At 43.1% G+C, this 14,350-nt stretch overlaps 1 protein-coding gene across 4 annotated transcripts in view; it reads right to left on the bottom strand.

The window, feature by feature from the left end:
- The window catches only part of LOC124805227 (very-long-chain (3R)-3-hydroxyacyl-CoA dehydratase), a 166,998-nt gene that overhangs the window by 93,080 nt on the left and 59,568 nt on the right, over nucleotides 1-14,350 (bottom strand). The gene's annotated exons all lie outside the window — the stretch shown is intronic.

Here is a 14,350-nt window from a genome sequence, read left to right as displayed (position 1 = left end):
TTAACCACTGAGTGTTTAATAATTATAATTAAGTACAAATATCCAAGCTGTATTTTTTCTGGAGTAAAAATCATATTTCTCTATGAGTCTTGAAGTTTTACTGTTAAACATATCTTACTGTGAAAAGAACAACAAGATATACTGGTTTCAGTTTTCACCATATACACTATCATGTGCTTGAGATAATGCAGAGGTCTAATACAACACGGAGACAAGACACCTATCTGCTTTGGAATCTGCACACTTGGATTATTTAAGTACTTGACCCCGGCTGGAGACACTCACAATCTGGGCACGCAGCTGTATGGTACGCCACAGAAGTCACAAGGAGCTAGCACCGGCAGAGGCCTCCAGGCTCGGATGTGCACGCAGCCTCTCCATAGTGCTGGCCGATGGCTTATAGAGTTGGGCTCGGCCAGGCTCGCCCTCAATCATATGTTTACATTCAGTCTGTGTGCTTCGAACTAGTAGGGCAGCCATTCCATGGCAAGTGTTTTCCTGTACCAGTATACTTGAAGTAATACAGTGTTGTGTTTGTTATTATATATGTGTTCTTTAGTCAGAACACTCTGGCAATGAATAGGTTGTTTTTCATGTGTTTTGTTGTGTGGCTGCTTTTCACATTGGGTTATGATCTATTTCTTGTTATGACATGGAAGCTCTGCTTCAAACATTGGTGCAACTAAAGATTGAACTTATTACTGTTATGTGACAGGCTGTGCCAGTGACGGTCCCTCCCCCTTCATCTCTGGCTATGTTTCTTCCTCCACGCCCACCATTTACAAGGCAGCAGAATATTGGGAAATATAGTAACACCACCGACGGCAACATTTCCACACCTTCCATGTTACAAATATGGAGGTCGTGCACTGTTTTAGTCATGGATTTCTCTCACCTTGTATCAGTTGCTGTGGCAGTTGGCCCCATTACTCCTTCATTTTCTTTTGCCAAGTTATTATTGGTGTCTTCCTATTACCACCACCACACACACATCATGGCCACTAGGTTTGAAGGCTACCAATGCAAGAAACAGCCCCTTCAGGCTTAACATACCTGGACTGCAACTCTCCATGGCTTCAGTTGCCCTTACCATTTTGTCATGTCCAGGTCAAAAGAGTCATATGTAGATGACATGGTTCATGATGTTGCTCTGTCCTGGATAAGAAAGTCTGACAATGGGCATCCAACTAAAAATACCCTGCACTTGACGAGATGTTGTCCACTGCCCAGTCATATGAGGTCTCTCGTGCTGCTGCTCAGCAGCTGGAAGCACGGTGTGACATCACGGAGGTGCAGGGTGGCCCAGCTGCGTTGGGGGAGGATGATGTAGTAGTAGTGGTGCATGTTGGCCTATCAGGTAGCTTCCACACAGCATATAAATAGTGCTTCAGCCACAGGTCTCTGTTGCCGTTGTGTCCGTGTTGTTAATCCCACCATGATACACCAGTGTCCCCAGCATTGGGCCACCTGTCATAAGTGTTGGAAAAAAGACCACATTGTGGCTGTCTGCCACTCAATGGCACAGAATGCAGTACAGACATGGATATGGGTCTCCAGGAAGTGTCATTGTCAGAACCAGTTCCTGATCAGACATTCAACAAGCTTTTTATCGAGTTTTTGGTTATCTTGTGATAGCTGCACACACAGGTGGCCAATAGTACAACAGTTTCCTTGCTTGACACTTTCGCTGCAGCATCGGTGCAGGCGCACAACTTTCCAGTGCGGCCCAGCAACGCTCGAGTGCGGGCCGGTAACGCTCGAGTGCGGGCCGGTAACGCTCGAGTGCGGGCCGGTAACGCTCGAGTGCGGGCCGGTAACGCTCGAGTGCGGGCCGGTAACGCTCGAGTGCGGGCCGGTAACGCTCGAGTGCGGGCCGGTAACACTCCGAAATGGCAAGTACCACTCGTAGCCGACACTCCTAAGCACACCTGAGCTACAGGCTGACGTGAAGACCTTGTAAGATCTGTAGGATCATGCTCTATACTGACTTAATGATGACACCTTAGATGCATTACTTCAAATAAACTTCGACTGTATTGTGGTCATGTTTTAAAGTCTGTTTGCTGTCTGACACCTATAGGGGTCACAGGCGTCATTGAAATGTTCGTGATTTGTTGATAATGCAACAAAAAATACAATTCAAACAAGCAACAAATCCACTGCATCCAGGAAAAATTTGGATTCCATGTATTTCTTAATGCCATATTTATTACGTTTGCTTTTTATGTATTGTCTAAATGACAATCTTCACCTCCAAAGAATCATTGATTCATCTATTGATAAATCTCTTCCCGGGTAATACACTTCTGACATTCTCGTGTTAAAATAATCCAATACAGGTCGTATCTTATATAAACAGTCGTCTGGTTTCAGGTTTCCTGGAAGTGGATTTTTTGCAAAACGCAGAGAGCGTAATATGATCAAATACCAGTCTCTGCTTATACTCACTGCTATTCCTCTATTCTCAAACAGCAGCTCTTTCTTCCAGTAGTCTTGTAATTGCGGATATTTAACGTTAGCCATATGTAACGAAACACCCAGTAAAACTAGTAATTCGCCTTCACTTAGATGTTTCCATTTACAGATCCTCGATCCCTCTTTTGTATTTTAGCTCAGCAATACGTTGACTGCGTTATAGTTCGTTTCGTCAACTACAAGTTGCAACACTTCGTCTGGTACCAATAATCTGAAGAAATCCATAGGAGAAGTGCCAGCAGGATGAATTTGCAAAACTTCTTCCTTCGTAAATGGGTGATACTGCATATTATGTGGTTCTTTATGCCTGGACTCACCTGGGTTATCTCCGTGTGACAGGTTGGGCACTTTTTCGTCGTCTATTTCCACACAATCGTCGTGATCCGTATCGTCAGATTCGGAACTGTCACGAAACAGATTCGAAAGCTGTGGTTCCACCCTATCATCACTCTGCAATTCTTCTGCAGCCTCTAAATGACAATCTCCGTGGTATGCGTCGTCTTCACTACATAGAAAGTCACCATTGTATAGTACACTAACTGTTCCCCTGTCAATTTAACACTTTTCCTGATCCTTTTCACAATGGAAGGTCCAGGTGTCAGTTCATTAGCCGCCATTACGAACAATATACGTTCGATAGCTGACCACACAAAACAAAAGTTTACACGCTTTGATGCTAGCTTGGACACTGCAACTAGACTGAGTAATCCGTACTGAGCGTGGACACTTATAAGCGTCAGCCGCACTGGCTCATGGCTTGTTGTGACGCTTATAAGTGTCAGCCACAGTGAAAGTGTTAATGCCAAAACATATTGAGTCCTTGGCTCTCCCCCACTGTCGCCAGTAAACAAGCATCTACTGAGATATGGTTAACAGCAAATCCCCTTGCTTGGTCAATTCACAGCTGATTTATAGATCAGTAAATTGGCCTATTACCTTTATTGTTGTTCATGATGCTAGTTCAGTAAACGTTTTTGGGCTTGATGCCTTTCAGCCTTTTGGCTTTTTCAGTCACGGACTGTGACAACTCCATCAATCATTGGGATCTCTGTGCTCCAAATTTCAGGACATTTTTGTGGAAGGCCTAGAATGAACCACAGACTTGAATGCCCACTTAACCTTGAAGCAGCCAGCTTGTCCTAGATATTTTTATGCTCAACTGATTCCAATAGCCCTCCTCCCAAGTCAAGGCAGAGCTGGACCGGCTTGCATCTCTCAGGGTTGTGGTTGCCATTTCCTCTAGTTAATGGGCCACACCCCTTGTTAAAGTGATGAAACCCTCTGGTAAACTGTGACTTTGTAATGATTTTAAGGTGACCATGAATTTTCAGTCTGATCAACACATCCCCACTGTCACGTCCAGAAGAGCTGTTCACAACTTAGCAGAGGGTTAATTCTTCTCCGAACCTGATCTTTCCCAAGCACACCCTTGGGTGCAGGGTTCCTAATGTATCTCTTGGTTCTTAACATGTGTTTCAGCTTATATCAGTACCAATGGTTAATGTTTGATGTGACAAGAGCCCCACAATATTTCGACACTATCTGGAACAGGTCATGTTCACTATCCTGCACTCTTTCAGCTACCTGGATGACATACTATGAGTGACCACCTGCACAATCTCCATGCCCTTTTTGAAAAACTTCAGGCCTTGGGTCTGTGTTACAGTCTACAGAAGTCTAAATTTTCCCAACCCTCTCTTGAATATCTGGGCCCCACAGTATCACAGTAGGGTTCAAACACCTGGCGAGTCTGATCAAGGCCATTATGGACTTGCCACATACCTCATTGTTGTCTTATTACCACCCGTTCATTCCCAGGGCACTGACCATCATACTGCTTCTCTACCTTCTCCTTCCCAAGGGTGCTTCATTCGTCTGGTCTTCAGCATAGGGCCAGACCTTTTCTGCACTGAAAGACTGCCTGTGGTCGGTGCCAGTCTAGCTGCTTTTTATCCAGAAAACCATTAGTTTCTGCTACAGACAACTCACAGTCCAGCATGGGGGGGGGCAGTTGTCAACCATTGGAATCCAGGTGGCTTGGAACAGCCACTGGCATTTGCATTCAAAACTCTCAGATCAAAATGGAGGCTCTAGCCATTGTGTATGTGGTCATCAAATTTCACTTGTCTTTGTATGGCACCAAATTCCAACTCATTACAGACCACAATCCATTAGTTTCATTTTGATAGAGAGGAGCTCACGTGTTTTCATTCTGACGTCACCTGCTGCCAAGCAGTAGATGGCTTTCTGATCACTAGTACCTGAGTCACTAAGGCCCCAGCATCTCATCTCATTGTCAAGCAGGTTGTCCAACTCGTCCATCAGGATTGGTCAACTTGTACTGTGGGCCATGCTTCGAATCCGCTTTGTAACTGATTTGTGCTGCACCATACCTATAGGTCTTACCCAGGATTATTGTCCTCCTCTCCACAAACAACGCAACCCCCAGGGATGTCATTCCAGGGGAGTTTGCGATGGGAGGTATTACAGCTGTTGCATGAGGGTCACTGGGATATTTCCTGCACCAAAGCCTTGGCTCGCAAACATGTGTACTGCCCTGGCACTGATCAGAAGTTGGAACATTTGGTTGTTGCTGTCCCAAGTGTGCTAGTCGACTGGCTGCTCCCAATGCTTTGTTTTCTCCAAGACCTCTATCAAACCAGCCTTGGGAAAGCATCCATGTGGATTTTGCAGATCCATTTCTGAATATGTTTTGATTGATTGTCAATGTCACATTTTCAGACTCCCAGTTCCTGTCCCAGGCATTTTGTGATTTCTGTGTGTGGTTGGGCATTCACCACGTTCGCTCCCTTCCCTTTCACCCCCAATCTAACAGGAAGGGCAAGTGCAAGGTTCACACATTTAAGGCCCAGGCAAAAAAATATCCGCATGACTTATCTGCCAAGGAGGCGTTATCGTTTTTTCTGGACAATTCCTATTGATTCCCTTAGTTCCACGGAGCTTCTCCACTGTCGCTCCACCACCTCCATCCAGGTTCTCACCCGCCATCATGTTCCACTGCACCATGCTTTCCGTCAGGGTAGGCAGTCTGTGCACGTGGGTTTGGTTGGCACCTCTGCTGGTTACCAACAATCATTGAATGTCAGAATGGCCGCCATGTCTACAGTCTCCAGATGGAAGACTGGAAGATCCAACACCATCAAAATCAGCTCCGAGTCCGGGTGGGCACCCAGCCACCCGCCTGCCTTCACTGCTGCCCCACTCACTGTGTGCTACCTATGCGCTTGTATTCCAGCCTCAATTTCTGCCTGTGTTAGTGCTACTTGATGAGCCTACAATGCCACAGCATCTGCAGCAGCGGCTCCGGAGGCCCTCCAGTTGGTGGACACACACATCACTAGTTCATTGTCTCCTGCATGGCCTCCAGCCTGTAGTGGAATCACATTTGACTTCCTTGCCACTGCTGGACATTGCTACAGATCTCAGCTTGGCATCCCTGTCCTGTCATATCTTGCTCCCACAGGGGGTGTCAGGGCTCTCTTCACACTGGCCACATTCATCCATACTCCAAGGCCTCCACTGATCAGGAGTTCCTCTCTCCTTTTGCCTCTGAGGCTTCCATGGACTTGCGCACCATCTCCAGATCACAGCTGTCTACTCTTTGCCAGGGAATCAGTGATGCTCCATGTCCAAAGGGTGAGGGGTGTAGTGACCCGCTTAAGATTCCACACCCATGATCTGCTCAAGCAGCTGTACGGCATGCCACAGAAGTCGCAAGGCACTAGCACCGACTGAGGCCTCTACTCTTGGATGTACATGCAGCCTCTCCGTAGTACATTCTACCAGCCAGCCGACAGCTTATAGAGTAGGGCCTGTCCAGCGTGGCTCTCAGTCATATGTTTACTTTCAGACTATGTGCCTCCTCAAACTAGTATGTCAGCCACTCCATAGCAAATTTTTTCCTGTACCAGTATTGTTAAAGTAATAAAGTGTTGTGTTTTTAATTATATGTGTGTTATTTTAGTCAGAACACCCATTACTCAAGCTCATTCACAAGAAAAGCTGACATTTGAAATGACTCTCCAACAAAGATCTTATGAAAGATATATCACAAAAAAGAGCTTAGTCAAATGGGACTGTTCAGTAAGAGAATGCATAAGGTGAGATGGGTCTATGGAAAGTAAAGTAATAAGGAAAGGAATGTGTTCATTTAAACTGACCTTAGGGCACATCTGTGACTGTCAATGAAATAATGATGGAGAAACTGGCTTTAACAATCCTAATTTTGAAATATAACAAGAGAAGAATTATGGGTTGATCACAATATTATGGATAATTTATGAATACATTTAATTGTTAGTTACACCACACAATTTGTTACATTCACAATTTGTGAAAGTTAATTACATGTTCAGTATCAGCACCATTTTATTGAAACATTACAAAAAAATTCCAAAATTTTTGTCCTTAGCTGCTAACAGATGTAGGTCTTCAATGGGCATGCAATGGGCTTACGAAATGCTCTTTACAGGCTTTTGGAATTTGATAAAAAATTCCTCTCAAGATTACTTAAAGAAAGGAAGTCTCGGGGATTGTTATTAAGATATGAAGGGCAAAAGTTATCACGCAAATTACACAAAAAAGTGGTAAGGTATTATTTTCTTCATACATTTCATATAAGAAATCCTGAACAGTGACAGTTTGGCGCATCTGAATCCTAGCTTACGTACAGGGTGTGCAAGGAGGAATGGTCGACATTCAGGCATATCACAAACGATCATTTGAAGCAAAAGAAGTCTAGTAAACATGGGATCTAAAGTGTCAAAGAGCTATGAACACTTGTTCATCTTTGGTACTGTAAAACACATATCTTCTACTTAACAAATGCTCCTCATAGATGAAAAGTATTCGAAGTTGTGAATATGGATAGCCATCATCTCTAAAATGGAATGACAACAATAAAAATTTGTGCTGGAACGGCGCTCAAACCTGGATTTCTCACTTATCGCGAGTTGTTGCATTACGATATAGGCTATCCTAGCACACCTTATGGGGAGACCCGAACTTCCATATGTTGTCAACCATGTGTTTACAACCTACAGCCATACATCCATTATGTACAGTCCCATACAGGGGAGACATTTTAACTGAAAGTCACTTTCCCAGTGCTGACAAATACGATACTGCGGCACCTGTGTTGTTGAGAAGTATAATGTAATTTTTCTGTGGACAAGTGTGCATGTTCGAAGGAACAGGCACTGTGACAACTACAGCAGCACGTCTGAAGGAACATTGCATCGTACTTCTGAACAACACAGGCACTGCAATATCATATTTATCTGCCAAAACCAGGCAAGCGACCGTCAATTAAAATGTTTCCCTGTGCGGGAATATGCGAGGGTCGGTCAAAAAGTAATGCCTCCCATTTTTTTTCTACTTAAAGAAATTAAGTTAAGTGAAAAATTTGAATTTGGCGCCATTCCTCAAACCTTCTTCTGCAATCCACTGCAGTAGTAACTTTCTGTGTCAACAGGTGGCAGCACAGCAGAAGTTTGTAAGATGGCCGACATCAATGTTCGTTTGAGACAGCGTTGTGTGATTGAATTCTTGAATGCAGAAGGTGAAACGCCCATACGCATTCATGAAAGACTGAAGAAGGTGTATGGTGTTGTGACAGTGGATGTCAGCACTGTTAGACGATGGGTTCGTCGTTGTAAGGAAGCTGAAGGGCAAACACCGTTGACTGACGAAAAGCGGAGCGGCAGGCCGGTGAGTGCAGTGACTCCACACAACATTCAGCAAGTTGATGACATCATTCGTGGTGACCGTCGGGTGACTGCAGATGAAGTGTGTCGCATTATTTCTCTTAGTAAAGGCAGTGTGATCACGATTATTAAACAATTGGGGTACTCAAAAGTTTGTGCACGGTGGGTTCCAAGAATGTTAACCGATCAGAATAAAGAGGCAAGGAAAACAATAGCCTCCCAACACTTGCAGCGCTTCCGTTTGGAGGGAGATGAGTTTCTGAAAAAAATTGTGACCGGGGACGAAACATGGGTGCATTTTTTTGAACCCGAATCAAAGAGGCAGTCAATGGAGTGGCGTCACACAAGCTCGCCGAGGAAGAAAAAATTCAAAACTGTGCGATCGGCAGGGAAAGTTATAGCAACAGTTTTCTGGGATACAGAGGGTGTGATTCTGGTTGATTTTTTGGAGCAGGGATGCACAATAAATTCTGTTCAATACGTCACAACCCTCAACAAACTTAAAGCACGTCTTCAGCGAGTTCGCCCAACAAAATCAATGGCAGATGTTCTTCTTTTGCATGACAATGCAAGACCACACACCAGTCGTCACACCTCTGACGAGATTGTCAAAATTGGATGGGAAGTTTTGCCTCATCCCCCATACAGCCCTGACCTGGCACCATCAGACTTCCATCTGTTCGGGCCACTAAAAGAAGCTCATCGTGGGATTCATTTTGAAGATGAGGAGGCCGTCAAAACATCCGTGCGTCAATGGCTTAGGAAGCAGAGCTGTGATTTTTACCGTGCTGGGATACATGCCCTTGTTCAAAGATGGACCAAAACTGTAGAGATGGGCGGAGATTACATTGAAAAATGACAAAACGATCCTCAATGTTGTGGTTTTCAACCTATGTAATTGCATTTAAATTTCCTGACAATTAAACGTAGAAAAAAAAATAGGAGGCATTACTTTTTGACTGACCCTCGTACATAATGGACATGTGAGCACAAGTTGTAGAAACACTGTTGATGACATATGGAAGTTTGTGTCTGTACTCGGTTGCACTTGTGATAAGCGGGAAATCCGAGTTCGGGTCCTGGTCCAGCACAAATTTTTTCCTTGTTGTCATTCCATTCTACATCTGATGGTTATCCATATTTGCAACTGTGAATACATTTCATATATTTCGTAATGGCTGTAGTTGCCACAGTGCCTGTTCATTCAAACATGCATGCATGGCCAGAGGAACATTGCATCCGTACTTCTGAACAACACAGGCACTGCAATAGCGTACTGTAAATGCTCGTAGCTCTTGATGTGTGCATTTTAGGGCCCATGTTCACTAGACTTTTTTGCTGAGAATGGTAACACAATATATGTACAGAGACTTTGTTTGCACACAGTACAAACAGAAAAAGGTCAGGAAACATTAGCATACAATGAAGGCCATTTATTGTCTTGTATAAAAGGGAGTTAGTTTGGTCTTTCAATAGGTTGACATTACTCAGTAGAAACATACATTTTCATTATAATCATTCCTGTCATTCGTGTGGTAAGTTTCATAGCTCAGAAGTCTATTTGCTGACCTGAAGATCTAGATGGTTGTGGCCAACATTTCAAACAATTGCAGTTTCACTTTTTTGTTGTAATCCTAATGAGAGTACATGAAATTTTATACGAGATATTTTTTGAACAGAACAAGACAAAATTTAAAACTCAGCTGAGGTTCTTGTTGACCTCTAGGTGGTATGGTATCAAAACAGCTTCTGCTTTTCTTAAGAATCAGATTTCTAAAGAATGTCTCCTAATGTTGTAATGTCTCCTTATCTTGCAGTAATGAAACTTCTTTTTCAAATTACAAACATAAATTTTACATGAGTTATGTCTTTTGCTAAAACACAGATAAAATTATCACTGTTCAACAATCACATTCCTGCTTTCTGCGGATGGAAATAGGAAACTGTTCAACAGTAAAAACTCTCTTATCATCCATACCCTCATGATGTGAAATTGTGCAGTCATCTGGAAGACTTTCCTTGAATCACTGCATTCATTTGCTAGTTTTGGGAGTTCCGCTTCTAATAGTATGGCAAGGGAATACAAAACAACGTTTTATGCCCTAGAAATGTACTGTAGCATATAAAGTTTCTTGTACCTCATCGAAGGAAAAAAGAAATTTAAATTTTGTGAATTGAAACTTTTTCTCTTCCCTCAGCCCCTCTTCCTGAGGAGTTAGTGTTGCTTTTGTAAAGAATAGCAGCAGTAATTACAAAAGTAAATTCAACTAAGTAATAAATTGTGGCACAGAGCATTTGGGCATTACTTACCTTCAACATGTGAAATGTTTAGTACTGCTAATAGACTCATACCAAAGTAAAAAAAAAGACAGATTTGTTAGCTTTTGGAACTAATAGACTAACTGAATACAGGTGAGTTCTTCTCATCCTGTAGTCTGAGTGAACTGCCCTTCCTTTTTAACTTTCCCCCTGAGGAGGAATTATTAGTTTCGAACACTAGGAAGTGTATCTATCATTACTACATTTTCATCTTCTGAAGGTAAGTGCCGGCCAGCAAATTCCTCTAATGATCATAAATACATTGTCTGGTTCACTGTAATTCCAGAAAATTATAGCATAAATGTATGGAGAAATACCTGCATTTTCTGGGAGCAATTATTGTGATGTCACAACTGGAAAAATTAATTTATTTTGAACATCAGTCAAGAGATTCATCGCTCCAGACTCCAATATTTCAGAAAATAATGTCTTGTGGCGTATATTCTTGTCAGCTCTTAGACACTTTCAAAATGTCTACTTTAATTAAAGGTTTTTGTTTTTCATAGGGCCCTTTGTCTTCAGAAGCATATACAATCGAGAAGTCATTTCAAGAAGAAAAAAATGTTCTTTGTAACGGACACCAGATTTACATGAGTTTTTTTGTTTTCTTGGGTGCCATGGTTGACATACTGACTGGTAGTATCGTACAGTAATCTATGTTGGCACATATCATACTGCTGAAGTGGCACCAAAAAGCAAAACTGATTGGGACACAAATTTGGAAAAATATAAAGCAAAGTGCATGTTTTATTATATGGGACCAATGAGAACACTTAATATGTGCAATACTGTATGAAACTTATTTCTAATGTGATGCAAACAACTGTGAATCGCATAGCAGAGGGTGTAAGTTTCTGCAACCATCTCTTTTTTATCCTAAAGCTGCTGAAATTTTATTACATCCATTAAATGGGGGAGGGCAACTGATAAGCTGAGGAAGTGCAGGCTCCTAGATGAGATTAGTTTCCTGAGGCATAGACTAATGACAGAGGGACATTCATCCAGACAGCAAAAAGCCAGATGCTATCTGGGAATTCCAGCCCCAACAACAAGGAGTGACTGCATAGTTTCTTGGGTATAGTGAACTGTTTTTGGTAATTCATCAATGTGTTAGAATTCATGCAAATTGCTCAGTCTTGACGGCTAAGACAAACCTATATGTGGAATTGGGGTGCCGGGTGTCAAGAGCCCTAGGAAAGAATGGACAGGGCCCAACTCTAAAGGGCTCTGTAATATCATCCTAATTTTAAGTTTTTGCCTTCCTGCAGATTCAGTGGAATAAGAAATTTTTTCAAGATATAGTACCAGAAAATGCTACAGAATATCAGACCATTACATTTATCAGCAGGGTGATGGACTAGTATGGTAGCAAAGACAGCAATCGTGTCTGGCTGGCAATGTGAACAGAGGATGCCTGGAATTGGTCTTCCCCATCACCTACAAAACAGGAACTAGCTGCAGAATTATTCCTATCTACAATCTCCCCTCCCTTCCCCCTGTAACCAATGGTGCCAGAGAGGCCTCAGCAGTCAGAGGCTGCTGTCAAGTGTGTGCAAGTTGCATATGCGCGCGTGTGTGTGTGTGTGTGTGTATGTGTGTGTGTTCTGTCTACAACAAACGGCCTGTTGGCTGAAAGCCCATTTTCTGACAGTCTTTTTATTGTGTCTACTTGCAATTCAGCATCTCCGCTATATGCACAGTGGCAACTGTCCTTTTCATAATATTGTTACATTCCATCCTGTATCTTCCATTGTTGGACATTTGAATATGAGGCACCAAAGGCAAGGGGGTAAGTAGTGTCTATCCCATACAGAATTATGAAGCTCAATGTTAACACCTACAAGTTAATGGACAATGACAGTGCTAATGAGGTACTCTTTATGAGGCAGAGCAAAGGGTATGAGACACATTTGGGATGTTTGGAAAGTAAGAACTGTGTTTCCAAAGACTCTATGTGAAGCTACAGCAACCACAAAAATGTTAGTAGAAATTTATGTGGTAACCCAGATGGGAGACAAGAAAGGAATTTTCAACATGGAAAGCACTTGTTATCAGTGTGGTTGACTGGGTAATATATGGCAGGAATGCAGCGAACTATAGTCTAACAACTGTGGGCAAATAAGCTTGGCAGTGTTGCGAATTATCTACAAAAGGGAAAAATAGTTGGGTACAGGGTGGTAAGGACACTGGACTATTAAACAGAAACAGGGGCTTCATGGCCACTGTGATGCTACCCATAATGTGAGTGCAATTAAACCACGTGTGACAACAGTATTGAAATTTTGGTTAGCTGGCTCAGTGGGGAAAATGAAAATAAGTTTTTATTGGATACAAGAAAGTAGCTGTGAGTGGCAAGTGTGACCATTGTCAACACTACAAAGCTGAACTTGCCAAATTGCAAGTTGATTGAGATAGGCAAGAATAATTTAAATATGCTGGGATCAGCGGTTTTGAGTTTTTGGGTATGAGAGAGGAACTTCCAGGCCTATGTGGAACTATTGCCTCAGGTAGGCAATGACTACACCATGTTACAGGGACATGTCAAAACTGTACAACATGAAGACAAAAAAGGAGTTAAAAACAACTACACGTTAAGCCCCATAGACGGAATGAAAGACAGCTAAAAACAGGGACTTGGAGAAAGATTCATAAATTACACCATAGAGAAAGAGAGGTCGTGAACTACAGATTAAATGTCCTCCACCATATTGCTACCACGGATAAAAAGTAAAACACGGTTGACAGCCCGCGTGTCGTTCGCTAAAATGGCCGATAACTCAGACGGCAAACACAAACAAGAACATAAGTGATTTTAAAAAAAAGGGGGCATTCCATCAAGAAGTGGCAAACCATCACAGTTTGAGGGCAATGAGCCAAAGTGGTGGGGGAGCACCACTTAACAAATGGCAGTGGCTAAAAAGACAGTGCCCAATCCACAATCTAGATAAAATGATCTCCTCATGGCAAGAGGGCTGAGAGGAGGTTGTTCAAGCCACTGGGAGAGGTTTAATTTCCCGGAACTTGTTCCCACAAAGGGAGAATCACTGGTGATGCCAAAGTGACACCACTAGTTGACAGATGGCAGCACAAATATCATCAGAGGGAATGGAAGAACTAGCAGACTGATGTACGAGGATTGCAGCCTCAGCAGCAGCGTCAGTGATCTCATTTACCCTTAGGCCGACAAGACCAGTGTCCCACATAAACATCCCTGTGGGTCCCTCAAGAACAAGCAAGTGACAGCTTTCCTGGGACTGTTGCCTTAAAGGATGGACAGTGTACAGCACACAGAGGCTTTGAAGGGCACTTAGAGAGTTGGAGCAGATGACACAATTGAAAGGCCTATGTCACCAGATGTACTGCGTGGCCTGATACAGGGCGAAGAGCTCTGCTGTAAATAATGACCAGTGTTCTGGAAGCCGATAACAAAAAGCGTCAATGCCAATCACAAAGGCACACCCACCAACATGGTCAGCGTGCACAAAGGTGCTAGTGAGAAACTTACAGTGATAGAAAAAGACTGGAGTAGTGTCCTTAGGAAGTGAATGCAGGTCAAGGTGAACATGGGCTGTCACACGAAGCCAAGGTGGTGAAGGGTTCATGCCCATTGGGTTGCTGGAGCAATAGCTGAAAGTGAACTCCAGGTGGTGACAGAAGAGGGATGCGCCCCTTACTGGTGTTCAAGAGAGTCATTGAAGAAGGTGGCTTAGGACGGGTGGCCAGGCGTGGCAGACAAGTAGCTTGTGTATCATGGCAGTATGACAGTGATAGTTTGGTGGCTTCTGTATACAGTCTCTCAACCGGGCTAGTGTAAAAGGCGCCAGTGGCCA

Source organism: Schistocerca piceifrons, chromosome 7 (genome assembly GCF_021461385.2).
Source record: "Schistocerca piceifrons isolate TAMUIC-IGC-003096 chromosome 7, iqSchPice1.1, whole genome shotgun sequence".
Classification (NCBI taxonomy): domain Eukaryota; kingdom Metazoa; phylum Arthropoda; class Insecta; order Orthoptera; family Acrididae; genus Schistocerca; species Schistocerca piceifrons.
Note: the sequence above shows the minus strand (reverse complement) of the source record. Positions and strands in the feature narration are given on the sequence as shown.